Genomic DNA, 15,164 nt, shown 5'->3' on the forward strand with positions numbered 1-15,164 from the left:
AAGGCTTGACCCAGATACGGCATAATATAATGAGATATATTGTTTTAATGCAGAGGAGCATAAATACATAATGGCAGCCATATAAAAGCCATTGTGCCCATATGCTTTTCATTCCACGTAGGAATCAATAACGTCGGAGAAAATATATCCGTTATCATGAATCTGTAAAATGATTTTTTTATTGGTATATTTTGTGCCCGGTCGTATTGCGAATAATGAATGGAGATAAAAGTCCGCATATGTGTCCCGTTTTATGTGGCCAGTGCTTTCGGGTCTGCAGTTCATGTAATATTTCGCTAAAAGGCCATTAAATGCGTATCTCTTCGTTGAAGTCTCGCTAATTGAATTAGCTTTTTCATGAGAACAATTATTGAGAGAATAATGTACAGAAGAAACTGTTTGTTACGAAAAGTTTTTACAATTTTTTTTTCAGTTACTGGGCTGATAAACTTAATCCAGAATAAAATGAAATATAGAAAAGCTTAATAGGTCGAAAAGAAACAGGAACTAACGAAAAACTTGAAACACCAAGAGAAATTTGATGACAGTTTCGAATAGAAAACTGAAACATTTACAGTGGAAGAATAATTACGGAATTACATGAAAACTTTAGTTTTCCATATTACGTGTTAACGATTTTCATTTAATGTAAGTAACTGAAGTGCAATCAGTTTTTTACCAACAGGAAATAAATAGCAACCGACTGGAAATGATTTATTCAATTCAGTGATGATATTAAAAATTACATCACCATCAAGACTCATCTGAAAGGCACGAATTTAATTATTTATGCAGGTAATATAAATACTTGATGTTCTTGTTGTATTTGTAACCTGAGGGTTTATTGGTTAAATTATTATCTATCTACCGTTATGACCAGTATCATAACGAGTCTGGATTTCAAAAGAGTTTAGTATTTAATTCTCGAAAGGGAGTTTATAATTATCATTACCTTTTAATTAATAAGTGGGAACTTAGAAATGTTGTATGTTCAGAGAATGAATTTCAAGCACTTACCATCCATTGCTTACGTAGAATGTAATCTAGTGACTGGCTGTACAGGGCGACACTAAAGTTGAGAGATTTTAATAACAATAAATAAAACAAACACACAAAATAACGACACAACGGCTCGAACAACAATATTAATTAATTTATTTACATGTTCCTACGTTCTTTGGAATGTATTTCGCGCGTTATTTAAAAATATTGATTTTTTTCTCTTTATTTTGTCCCAGCATAGGGTGGCGCCTCCCGGACGCGACAGATGACATGGCCCCGATTCTAAGTGAACTTGTTCAAAAAATATTGCTAAATTTCTCCGAAGTACGAGAAGTTGAGGGCTCTTAGCTTTCGATAATTTGTAGCAATAAAACTTCACTAGTCTTTAGTGAGTTATGGCAGTTAATAAAAATTCAATTTGTCCCGTTGGTGTTGGTTTTAATCAAACGTAACGTCGTTATTATCATCCACTAGAGCGTCCAGAGAAATCGATTCGTATTCCTGCGACAAACACCATCATTATCAATGATCACTGAGCATTAACCGTTATTTCGTAACAAAATAGCTAATTTAACATAATTGCCAGTTTGCACTGCCATCAAGAAAATTTATGTTATCGCTTCCAATCCCGTATTATAATTCATTCTATTCTCAGGTTATAGCTTCGTTCTGCTCAATTGCTATCGGTAATGGCCCAATCCGTATTCATAACACTGCAAGAACATATCAATAGCGTTTAGGGATGCAATTTCTTATTTTTATCACAAGGCACGTTCCCAAATGTACTCCTCGCTGAACGTTATTATTTTATTCGGGATTGTCTCAAGTTTCTTCCGGTTTCCGACTAAAATATTATGGAGAGGATATGGGGTCGAACTCAACAGAATCTCAATATGTTCGTTTGATATTTGTACCTATATGTTTGGGATACTGTGATTTTCTCTTATATCAAGTCCTGCGACATTAAATTTTTTGCATACAAGCTGTATGATGTAAAATTGGGACTAATGAAGAATAAACGAAATGAGGTTCAAACCTATTGTGTCTAAATAAAAAGGTCAGTTTTTATCGTTCACTACAGATTAAAATCGCAATAAAGGCTAGGTTAATGACCGAATACGGTAGGTCAAGATTTACTCTCGATAAACCTTTTTATGTATTTTTTTCAGCGTAACTATGCATATAATTTTTTTTATCGCGTTTTCGTATTCTACTCATTTTTCCCTTAATATTAATTATATTGACTGAACTGAATCACCCTGTAGATCAGCATCTTGTATCTGAATTAAAAGATTATCTTGGAACTAAAATTTTCAGCATTTTTGAAGTGTATTAGATCTTGTGCAAAACCGTACTTACCTTATCAACTTCGACGTCACCTGTTACATGAGTGTTGTATAATAATGAAAAAGTAATATTAACGGTTGGTGGAAGGAAGCACAAAAAACAAGCGCTTAGGTATTGCATTCTGGAAGGAAGTCTAAATAGTTGAAGATAGTTAGTTGAAGTGAGAACAGTGTGCAGATAGGTAGTAAGACGATCGGCGGAGAGTGTGTCAAAGTAGTGAAAAGTTAATTGTTTAAAGTGTTATTAGTTAGCAGGTAATATTATTTAAGTGCTTTGTTGTTAATTGTTCCATATAATCTTATGATTGTGATGGTTATAGATGTTTCATGATAATAATTCTTTGTATGTTTAGCTTACATTATTTTATGCTCAGGGGCGTATATTTTCCTAACGTAAGATTGTTACAATTGTTATTAACGATTGCCCATTATTTATTACATGTTAAAATATATATGTGCATATATATATTGTCGTATAGATATAACGACTTCTTTGTTTCACATCTAACTTGTTTTTGTTATGATTACGTTGTTCGAAAAACATAGATGTTTCATGATAATAATTCTGTGTATGTTTAGCCTTCATTGTTTTATGCTCAGGGGCGTATATTTTTCTAACGTAAAATTGTTACAATTATTATTATAGATGATTGCTCATTATTTATTACATGTTAAAATATGTATATTGTCGTGACCGCCCGGATATTGCAATAACGACTTCTTTATTTCACATTTAACTTGTTTTACCATGATTAAGTAGTTCCTTGATTTCTTGTGCTCACTTTATGTCATACGTCTATACGAGCCTTGTTGAATTTACTAACATTTTCGCCCGTGCGGAACGAAGCTCGATTGCCTCCCGTATGGGACTGCAGTGTTATGAAGGATCTTCCGAAATCTCAACTATAGCTGGATTGCCTCCCGTGTGGGACTCCAGTACCTTCCGGCTCTGCCGGCTAACTAACACCAAACCTCTTCAGTTTTACTTGGAAGTGTGTATGACTAATATGAGGTAACAGATGACATTTAGTGACACATTAAATGAGACAGGACTTGTTTATCATTAGCAAAGGTACTTAATGTATGCCTTTGGTTAGCGGTTGTTTTGTATTTATATTTGGGTGGTAAGAGCAACGATCGTGGGTTTCTCTGCCATGCTCTTTCCCCGCAGGAGCTCTAGGTGAGCCTGGCACTCTCATTCTATGTTAAATGTTTTTGTTGTTCTTTGTATTTGTCACACGTTTAATTTGAATTGTATGTAAATAAAGGTTAGGTGTATTTACTCTGCTTTTGTTTTATATAAGTAAACCATACATCCCCTCTACAAAGTTAGTAGCCAGTGCCTTCCGGTCAATAAAAAATAAATACACATGACGTAGGTATTCCTTATGACGATCACATATTTTTGGCCACAACTACGTTTACTTGTTTTTTGTCGAACCAGGGGTTGTTATATTACAATCTAGTTCGAATATTTAAGATACAAATTGGCTGTTGGTGTGACGAGGTCGATTAAAGTGATAATATCTACAGTATATGCAGAGAATACCAAGTCCCTAGCTCGGTTTTTGATCTCTCGGTTTATACTTCGTAATTGGAGATACTGCATTCGTGATCTATTCCACTTCCAGCAGCATTTAAAGATTATCTCCAACGATTCTCCATCTGGCCTTATAAACTCCGAGCACATATATGCAGTGCATGTCCTGCATGCACACCGAAGCCCTTCTACTAGATTTATGGGAGATATCTGGTCGGAATTGCGCGCGAGTCGTAGGTACACGGATGAAGTAAGTAATCGACTACAGGGTAAGTTTACAGGAATTGTCACAACTTGGGTGAGCTTTGCTGATTCACGAAACTTTCTAATTTTTGGTGAGTAGGACCAAAACGGTCCATAGGTACAAACAATAACGAATTTGAGCATATAATTTCAAAAAAATTCAACATACGAAAGATACTTGTACAAATATTTTGGTTTTAAACCTAAGTGAAAAATTTGATTGGGTTTGAGCAGAGAGAAAGGTTTCACCAAGATATTAAAGAAGGAAGAAATTTGGGTGGCAATGAAACTATTACTGATATTGCTAGTGATACTAGTGATGACGAATATATTCAATATCACGTTGTGAGAATGGAGCAGAGTTCCTAATATCATGGCTAAAAAAAATATTAAGCAAGCCGGAAAAGTGAAAGTTTTTTACTATCAGTACAGAAATAAGGAATATTTTTCTAACGACGAAGAATTTTCTTTAGTTTGCTACAATGATATTGTTGGATGAATCACTTCAAACATGGATGTTATAAACCTAACGCACATTGAAACAAGAGTGCCGTAATTTGAGGATAGTCTTACATAGGATCAAATAAAAACAACATAAATGACTTTACATTATTTTGACCTTGAACTGAACTTAAACCAGATTTGATCGAGTCAAACGGACACCGGATTCGGATTCGGCGACCCGAAAAACGTATAGATACATAGGTTTAGTTTGTTGACAATTGATTTTCTACATTTAACCTTGAACTGACCTTTAACCAGAGTTAATCGTGTCAAACGGACACAGGATTCGGATTCGGCGACCCCAAAAACAAATACATAGATTTAGTTTGTTGGCAATTGATTTTCTACATTTGACCTTGAACTGACCTTAAACCAGAGCTAATGGTGTCAAACAGACACCGGATTCGGATTCAGCGACCCCAAAAACGTAAAGATACATAGGTTTAGTTTGTTAGCAATTGATTTTCTATATTTGACCTTGAACTGACCTTAAACCAGAGCTAATCGCGTCAAACGGACACAGGATTCGGATTCGGCGACCCCAAAAACGTATAGATACATAGGTTTAGTTTGTTGGCAATTGATTTTCTACATTTGACCTTGAACTGACCTTAAACCAGAGCTAATGGAGTCAAACAGACACCGGATTCGGATTCAGCGACCCCAAAACCATATGGATACCATGGTCTTGTCTTTCGGACCTGCCACTTTTTTTTTGTAGAGCTGTGTAATTTTAAATTATATAATTTTTATTTTTTAAATTATTTTGGGACAGTAAAACTACGTTCTCGTAGAAAAAATTGGGCGAGAATAAATTTGAATATATTATGAATTTTGGATATTCTTGGTGATTATATTGATAGAATAATAATTATTGTCGATGATGTATAATATTAATTTGTTACATTGAATGAAAAAAATTTGTCCACAACGAAAAAAAAAAAATTTAATTTTTACTTCAACTTCAATCGTGAATAACTTTTGGAGGAGTAAATTTATGCAAAAATGTTAAGAGGCTTTTTTTGTAGAGCATTAAATTTCCTTTGAAAATCTGTACTGTTCTATTTCAAATATTAATTTGTTCGTTATTTACAAAATTCCAAAGTTAAAAAGTCAAATCGAAAAAACATCTATTTTTAAGGCTTGATTACATGGAAACGGCACGTCTGACGGAAATTTTCAATCAGATCTTTTTTGTAGGGCATTCAATTTCCTTCAAAAATATATGTAGATAAATTTTTTTACCTCGACAGTTTGGCAGTTTTGGCGCAAAAATGGGATCAGGAATAAAAAATCGAAACTAGCGATGATAGATCTCTTAAAACTAATATTAAGGGCTCAAACTCTCACGATTTTTTTTTTCGTCACAATAATTTCACTCAATAGATTCACTCCGAATCTTTAATGCTTTAACTCACACCGATTTTTTTACAGTGTAGTTAAATTTGATTCTACCTAGACGTTCCGAGAAAACCAAACCAAGTACCAAACCCAGTTTAATTTTTCGAAAATAAGGAACTGATTTAAGTTTATTGTAACACAATAAATTATTTTCAGTTATGTACGAACTGTTTATACGGACCAACTAATTATTTACGGAAGCCTTAGTTGGAACTAATAAACGTAATGGCGTATCGAATCCAGTCCGGCCCTGAAAGCAATTCAGGAACCTTAGGAGGATCAGGACCCCGGCGACCGGAACACAGCCCGGAATTTATTGTTTGTTCCAAACCGGCAACCTGGCTGTCATTCGTGCGCTTAAATCAGAACTGTAATAACCAGCTTGTCACAGGCATGTGCTCTTGTGAAGTCGACCTACAAGATTAGCGAAATACATAACTATGACGGAAGTACCCAAAGTCCATTAAAAACTCTTTTATTTCTCGTTTGTTATTGACATGCCATTACATTAAATATATTTGCCGGACACTGAGTTCCGTTGTGACTGTAACAGAGATTTTTATTTGACCATTGTTTGTGCGGCGTGTCTGTCCCGTCGATTTATGGATGTATGCGAGAGAATTGAGCCTGTCCGTCAAGTGGTAAAAACAATGAAACTTATTTGGGAATAATCGTTCACCAAATTGGATGTCATGCATAAGTTTATTGAAAACGACACTTGATTCTTGTTACTGTTAGTTTACTCAACAAATGCCCTCTATACAAAATTCCTGAGCGCAATCAACTTTTGTTTAACAACAAAATTAATATTTAAACAGATTCTGTTTGAGCGGGATTCAATCTAGCTAGAACGGAACGAATCCAATTTTCGTTTAGTTCGCTCTGCAGCTTTAGACAGTAAAATTAATATGAACAGATTGCAAATTTACACGGTTTACGTGCAAAAATAAATGCCCCCGGTCCAAAGAGTAATTGTAATTTATTCCGAACGGAACTGGTTGAAGTATTATAGTGGCCCTCTGAGAAATCAGAGCTTGAGTTCGAAACTTCCAATTCCACATTGACCTGTTTGAGCGCAATGCATATTTTCACGTGAGGAACATAAGCACTGTTCGGAAAACAGTTATTTCAAATTCAACCACGTCCGCAGTTTCATCACGAAGTAATACTAATAACAATAATTCAGCTCTTTGTAACCGCGAAAATCAACCCAGCAATATATTGTTTATGTGGAAGAGGAACGGGTTACTATTATTGTGTATTATCATATCAATCCTTTAGATAAGTTCAGAAAATAGCTTGATCCAAAAAAACACATTTATCACCTTAACGTTTCGAGAGACATATGACTTTCTTCTTCAGAAGTAAATATAGAATGAACCATGTGCATTGTTTGGCCTGAGGAGCTCTGGTTATTGATCGAAACCCTCATCGTGACCAAAATGTTTTCTCTCTCAATATAATACTGATATTATTTTTGTCTTCTAAGTGCTCTGTATCTGTCATGTGCTCCCTCTTCGTTCAATGCTGTATAAGTCGTTCTTGGAGCTGATCTTAAGTTACCTTTCTATACAGGATAGACAGTTGCTGCCAAATATTCCCCTTTCTTTGTTCTTATATCCTTCTGATGGTTTGTTTCCTATTTCTTTGTTTTCTCTGAAAGCTGATCGAGATGTTCCAGCTCGCGATGAAACTCAGCATTCAGATACCCATAGGTTAACTCTCTGTAAACGCTGTGCTAGGATGACATCTGATTTCTTTTTGACGAGGGCATATATGATCAGAAGGATGTTGGTTCCTTCCAACTCTATGGTGAAGTTCCATATTACCATTGTTTGTTGGTTAAGGTGTCACTATACATCAGAACAAAAACTTTGAAGTTGCTGACTCCACGACCTTGTTTTTGAAGGCTTCAAAAGAAAATGGTCCATCTGGTGCAGAAGTTAGCCAAGTCTACTAAATTCCCTCGTCTTCTGCGGTAAGCCTTCGTTCTAAAGCTTCTGTAATACGGTAATACTCACCAACGTCTTCAAGCTGGTGTTCAATCTTTAATTTTTCTACTTCTACTTCATCTAGACTCTCTTGGTCGGAGTGAATCTTTGAAAGGCAATAAAGTTGGGATGTTCTTAAATCAAATAGAATGAGATCTCTGCAAAGTTCCTTGGAAAAGTCGGAGGATTGAATTTCAAACGCCTCCTCAACTCATTCCGTGATTTCAGTTATCATATATTTTTTGTTTCCTTTACACCGAAGCCATTCATTTAGACGCTAATTCGTCATGTAAAAGGTCGTGTTTCTTTAAACAGCACAAAAATGTTTTAACGAATTATGAACTTAAAGCTTATTTTCAAACGAAGTCCTTGTAACTTATTAATTAAAATGCCCTCGAATTTGAAAGAAAAATAAATGTATAAATTTAATTAATTATTATTAATCCCACGTTTCACATTACTAAACCTGATTAACTTTTTTAATTAGTGCGGATTAATATTCTAAAATTATTTTATAAATTGGGGGTAATATTTATATTGCTTCATCAACTTTTACTTCCGATTACTTTAGTAAAGCTGAGTAAAAGTTCATAATTGGAAAGGAGTTTTTAAATACTTCACAATTTGGATTTCTAGAGTGTCATCTATGAATTAAGATGATAGAGCTTCAATAGAGTTCACTTTTTTGTTGGGCATTTTTTTCAACAAAAACTTTTTATACAGGGTGTGTCATGTAATACTGGTTCATAACAACTTTCTTATTTTAAACGCAACACCCTGTATATTATTCAATTTTTGAATTTTTTAGAAAATTCTAGACATATTTCGTGTCCTATACCTATCTTCAACTGTTTCGGAAATATTAAGTGTTTTCAGATTTATTGCAAAAATTAACATTAAAAAAAATTATTTGATTACCGAAATTCGCTACAACACACTCAATACTTATTTCCCATTTAGCTTTTGACAATGAGAAAGTAAGTAAAAATCATTTCAGTGTTCCTTTTTACTGATATGAAATAAAAAAGAAAACCATAAATAACTCAGATGTTGAGTAACGTTAGAAGAAATTTCTGTTTAAGATTAGGCATTTTGAACATCTTCTACATTGACATTAATGTTTTTTTGCTTTTTTACATTATCAATAAATAAACAGTTACTTATTAGTTCTTGAGCGTGTTGTAGCGAATTTTTGATATCAAATAATTTTATTTTTTTTAATGTTAATTTTTGCAGTAAATCTGAAGACCGAAACAGTTGAAGATAGGTATAGGACATTGTACATGAAATATGTCTAGAATTTTCTGAAGAATCCAAGAATTGTTGCATTTTAAGTTGGTATTGATCACTGTTACATGACACACCCTGTTTAAAAAAATTTTGTTGAAGAAAATGCGCAACTAAAAATACCAATCGACGTGTCCGAGCGTTTTTACGAACACGCCCCCATTTATTTATTATTAAATTTATTCCATTTGGCTGATACACACTGTATATCGGTGTTTTGAAAACTTTGTGGTACTTACTTAAGCCCTTGGAAGGTCATTTGTTTTGTTAAACTCATTTTTCTCTGAGCAAGATACAACTCTGGAGGGAAATATTTGAAGCAGCATTTGTAGGATTTTGAATGACAAAGATGGCGACTTTATATTTGACCTTCACAACAGGTTGTAAGGTCAAACTAAGGATAACTTAATATCAAATAGAATACGCTATTTCTAATGACAGCAACCAAACGTTATATTTCGATAGACGCCGGTCTAGGATCAAAGAATGCTTCCAGGATATCTTCGAAGATCATTTGAAGTTAAATTTTGCTTGAAATTTTCCTCTACAATTCGACTTTGTCGATTTTATGAAAGCAGGGGAGTAGAGTTCATACTAAAATTACTTCATCTCAGTCCAGTTGAAACCAACACACTTTTATTCCCTTTTTGGAAGATGATAAGTAATTTAATTCTAAATACTTTCAATTAATAATTCTGCAAGAAACCCGACGAACTTTACCTCTTTGTCGCCGGGGTACGCTTTTTCCTTTTAGCAGAGACAAAATTCCCACCGTTTTGGTTAAAATCCAGCTACAATCTATAGAGAACTAAGTTAGTCACATTTTTAATTTGCACCCAAACTCCTCTATCCCGCCTTATGGTATTCAACTAACTAATTAAATTTCACTTTCCTAATTCTGTCATAATAATTGATTAATAATCCACTGCGACATTCAGTCCCTGCCAAGCGGGCGTTCATTGAGACGAATTTCTAAAGATTTTCGAGCAGCAGGGGATGGCAGCAGGGTGAGCAACTCGAGGGTAAAACCTCCACCATTAGACACAATATATAAGATTTAAGTGCTTAAACAAACAAACAACAACCATAAATTTTTGCATACAATTCCCGGACGCATCGGAATCGTTTGGAGGGTTTCGTCACGAAATTGGATAATTCTCGCATATTTTGAACCACAAGAATCAAATCAGCAAGAAGGCTATTTAGGTTCAGGCTAATTCTAATTGTCGTGGCATATAAAATCGTTGTTTGTAGGGCCCTGAAGATGATGTAATAAATGATGTCTATTCATATAATAAATTTTTTATTCCGCTTTATTCGTGGTAACAATTATTCATACATATAATTTATAGTTTGACTTGCAGTGTTTGCAAACCGTTAATTTAATATTAATTAAATATACAGAACATTAATCAGCAGAAATGTATTATAAGCGTTATCCAAATTTTAATATTCCATTTTATTTACCTTGCTAACTCTAGTAATCCAGAACATGTGTATATTGCTGTGAATGAATGAATTGGTTGGGCGCCAAAAAATATTGTGATTTTATTTTAAAATTTTGAGAAATATTTCTTTTACAATATAAAGTAATTCAATATTTATACTCAATTTTGTTTGTACAATGCACATTTCTCTTATAAGTTCCTTGTTACTGTTTTGATTCATTACAATATCTATATTCGTATTACAACTATCTTGAACGGGTACTTTCCTGATTTTCAAAGTAATAAATTTGGCCGTCGAGTACTGATAAAGTGTGGCTTACGTAACTTACTCTAGAAAGTAGACAGGCAAAAAGCTTCATAACCGAATAAACTTTAATAAAACTTCTCGAGAAACAAAGCCTTAAGTCAATTTAAAATTATAATTAACACTGCCCGGGAAATAAAACTTTCTTCTCTATATCTAATTTAAAATGTGCCAACGGAGTCTAACGAACTGAAAGATTCTTCACACATAAAAGAAAAATTCCGCTAAACTTCCCCGCCGAAAACATGGAGCTTTCATATTTAACACAATTAAACTGCATGGCAAGGAAAACAGTATTTTTCAAACATAATTTCATTTCTAACAGAGAGTGTAAATATACGGAGTTCCAAGAAAAATATTACCGTGATGGCCCCGAGGGAAAGAAATTTTAACAGAGCGGACTGCGGGGGAGGATAAGTAAATTATCGGGCTTTTGTTAACAGTGAACACAAACATCAAGTTACCTGCTCGTCACGTCTAGTTATCTGTTAATTTTATTAGTATCTCATAATAAACACAGCCAAAAAGAGAATTTTATATTTGGCTTGACTTGTTCATGTTGCGAGAGCAGGAAATATTCCACCATCTCTGATTCACATCGCGTATTGATACGTACATGGTACAATTCTTTTATTGCTCCTTATTGCTGCTGTAAGCAAGTAGAATTATGAATAAACGTATTATGTTTTATATTTGTATGTTCTCATTTTATGATTCTTATTAACAGTACGTTGATACGTGATAGTCAAGTTGATACGTGATAATTTAATACGTGATATCCAATAACCAATTATAATTATTATAAGATGTGAAAATTGATATACATATACTTCTTAGTTTTGCCTTTTATGTTGTTCTCAATTTATAATACTCATTCATCATTGATACGTGATACTTTAAAAATAACAAATCAAGTACGAATGAAACCTTTAGCTCCTCTAAACAAAAAGATATGATGAGGCATTCATGTTCAACATATTTTCTTAGCTCTGATCTTCAAACTGTTCTCAATTTATAATTTGGTCACGACACATACTTGATACCTTGAATGGCTTTTATTATTTTCTAATCACGTAGGTATTATGAATGGATATTGAAGACAAATAGTCCAATCATTTCGTGAGTCACATATCAATATACGTGATTAGTCAATAGTAACAAACCAGGATCAATTTCTTGCTTACTGGTTATTATTCATTTAAAATTGAACATATTTTTTGGTTTTGATTTATAAGATGTTCTAATTTTATAATATTTATCGCATCACGTATTGATATGTGGTTAGTCAATAATAACACATTTTATACAATTCTTTAATTGTTCGTTACTGTTTCTGTGAGAATGTATAATTATAAATATGATTATGATTTTAAGTCACTGTAGAGTCAATTATATTGATACGTGATTAGTCTAGGTACAATACTTAAGCAAGTAGATAGGTATTATACTAACAGAATCACGTATCAATATGTCAGTGAAGTTAATAGTAACAATAGTAAAAATATAATACGCTGCCTCCTTTCAGATAAATCATAAATAAAAATATCATAATATCATATTGTTACATTTACATCAGCTTTTGGCTGCCATTGTCAACGAAATTCATCAGCGCTGTTTCACGTACCATTTACTTTTGAAACTATTTGAATTACGGTGGAATTTGGTTTATTTGCAGCGAGAATAATTTATATAAACCAATTCGAATAACACTCGATCTAGATATTTATCGGACACAGGAGTGTAGATTAGGCTATTTTGTGTCGGAATGGGAATTGATTTATAAGCACTGCTCATACTACTCGAACAAGCAGGTTATTTGTTAACAAAATTAGTCCACCATTAGGATGTCTTTGGGTTAATTTATTTGCCCATAAATAATGGCTTGTAATTAATTAGTTTGTTCCGTGTTATTGAAAACGTTGAAATCTGTTTTGGAATGTAATTGAAGGACAAAACAAGCGCTTTCGTAAACTTTTTTTACGAACTTAGTACTTTTACTAAATGAGGCAGGCTTTAAATCATTTTGAAGACATAAATGGGGATTTCTCTGGTTTTAAAGCAAAATCAAACTCGATGAAAAAGTCAGGGCAAACTTGAATGATTCTGAGCGAGTCAGATTTTAAATTTATTGGAATCGGTGTGTTTTCTCATAATATCTAGAAGTAATTGCTTATGGAAACAAATTTTACGTACATAATGCTGTATTATAAACGTTTTCAAACATTTTAATGAGGTATGTGATGCCGAAGACAGTTTTTATATAGTAAACGTCTAAACATTTCCTAATCACGGCGACAATCATCATATCCAACAGGCATTTATATCAAGTTCGCACGTCGCATAAAAAAAGAATTTGTGAAAGCTAGGGGAGTCACAGAGTGCTGTGTGCTGTGTCACCAGTATATCGATTCGCAGTGGCAAGAGGTTCATGTCAGACGCCTAAGAATCCCTTACATACGAAAATAGAGCGGTACAGAAATATTGACGATTTAGGAAAAAGGGACATTACGTTTTCATAAGTAAAAAAATCTTCCACTAATATGGAGAAGGGGATGGCGTATTATTATTCTATATGTCGGACAAGAAAGTGTCAGTGTTAGAACGTGAACAAACTGTGCTTAACTTATTTTATAAGGCTGCAACTGTTCTATACCTTGTCGTTATTATTTTACAGGTCAACTACTGGCTTCATCACGGCGAGAACATGGATTTAGTCAATTACCGATGTGAGTTGGTGCCGTGCCATCAATTTCGAGACGTGAAATTACCTTCTGCTTCTATTAGCCTGACCGAATAGACTTCAATCGTATCTCGATGCTGTGCTACAGCTCTGATATAAATTCTTAAACAAAGAGTGTGTTAGCAAAATACTTTTAGATACTACATATACTAATATAACTTTTTGATCAATTTATTGATTAAAATGGCATATATAAAACAGATTTTTCTTGTTGGCAATCATAATACTGCGTTATTATCAACACAGTTACTTCGAGTGTCGTATACTTTCCCATCTGTCATGTCAGTGACGTCAGTTATGATAAATTTGTCCGTCATCGATGAAAACTTCAAGCTCTAAAGGGGGTCAAGTGACACTTTGTTTGACCATTGTCCTCAAATGGCCATCACAAACATCAGTTGCAGAGATCTGCGGTATCGTGGTAATGGGTAATTATGCTCAAACAAATCAGCAACTGAATTTACCGGAATTTTCACTGTCTGTTTCTTCTTATATTTAAAGAACACGTAGTTGTTTTTACATTTTTACATACTTACATACACAGTGTGTTTATTTCGTAGTAATTTTTTTACTGGTGATATGAGTTCTGCTTATACGGGATGTTTTGAAGAAGGATCTTTTACCGATGGAGCATCGGCTTGTTGTCTTATGTTTCCTAGATACGGTCGTCAAAGATGATTGACTTAAAACTTGGTTAATTTGGTGTGATAAATGTTGTTACTTTCTAATTATTTTGTGGAGATTGTCAACTACTGCTTTTTCTCAACTATATTTGACAAATTGACAATAACAAATTTGTATAAAAAACAAATGGCAATAGGCTACGACCAATGGGAAAAAATAGTCTAAATTTTTGATGTCATATAAGGCTCTCAATTTGTAGCATCCTGTAAAGCTTTACGTTATTGTAAGGGCGATATTTGCTCTATGCAAGGAAACAGTCTCATATATTTTCCGCAGATATACAAGCATTGTTTGTTAAGACCATTCATTTAGAAAATATATTTCAGCGGCGTATTCATCGGACGTTTTATTGAAAACATCCACGGGCTCAGTAAACAGCATTCTAAATTGTTGTTTGCATAAAGAAAACGTGGAAATACTTACACTTCGCTGAAATCCTTATCCCTGTATCGGCACCTGAAAATATAAAAAGAAAATAAATTAGTCCGATGTAAATCCGCTTGGAGGAAATTTGATTAATCCCGTGAAAGTGCCTCTAATTGTGTATTGTCGAACGTTCAAAATTCCCATTCAAAAGAAAAATGTCTGATTGTCTACAATGATCTTGGAACCCACCGGAGGGTAAATAATTTTTTATCGAAACGAATCCTCATTTTTTTTTCTCTAATAAAAAT

General features: G+C 33.7%; 1 protein-coding gene across 1 annotated transcript in view; it reads right to left on the reverse strand.

Annotated features, from left to right (window-relative positions):
• LOC108908975 (leucine-rich repeat-containing protein 24-like) overlaps positions 1 to 14,946 on the reverse strand; it is a 74,617-nt gene extending 59,671 nt beyond the window's left edge. The window contains exon 1 of the mRNA XM_023454895.1: positions 14,914 to 14,946. The gene's annotated coding sequence lies outside the window, so the exon portion shown is untranslated. The remainder of the gene's footprint in view (positions 1 to 14,913) is intronic.
• Positions 14,947 to 15,164: the final 218 nt, after the last annotated feature.

The sequence above is a fragment of the Anoplophora glabripennis genome, unplaced genomic scaffold (genome assembly GCF_000390285.2).
Source record: "Anoplophora glabripennis isolate ALB-LARVAE unplaced genomic scaffold, Agla_2.0 scaffold72, whole genome shotgun sequence".
In the NCBI taxonomy this organism is placed as follows: domain Eukaryota; kingdom Metazoa; phylum Arthropoda; class Insecta; order Coleoptera; family Cerambycidae; genus Anoplophora; species Anoplophora glabripennis.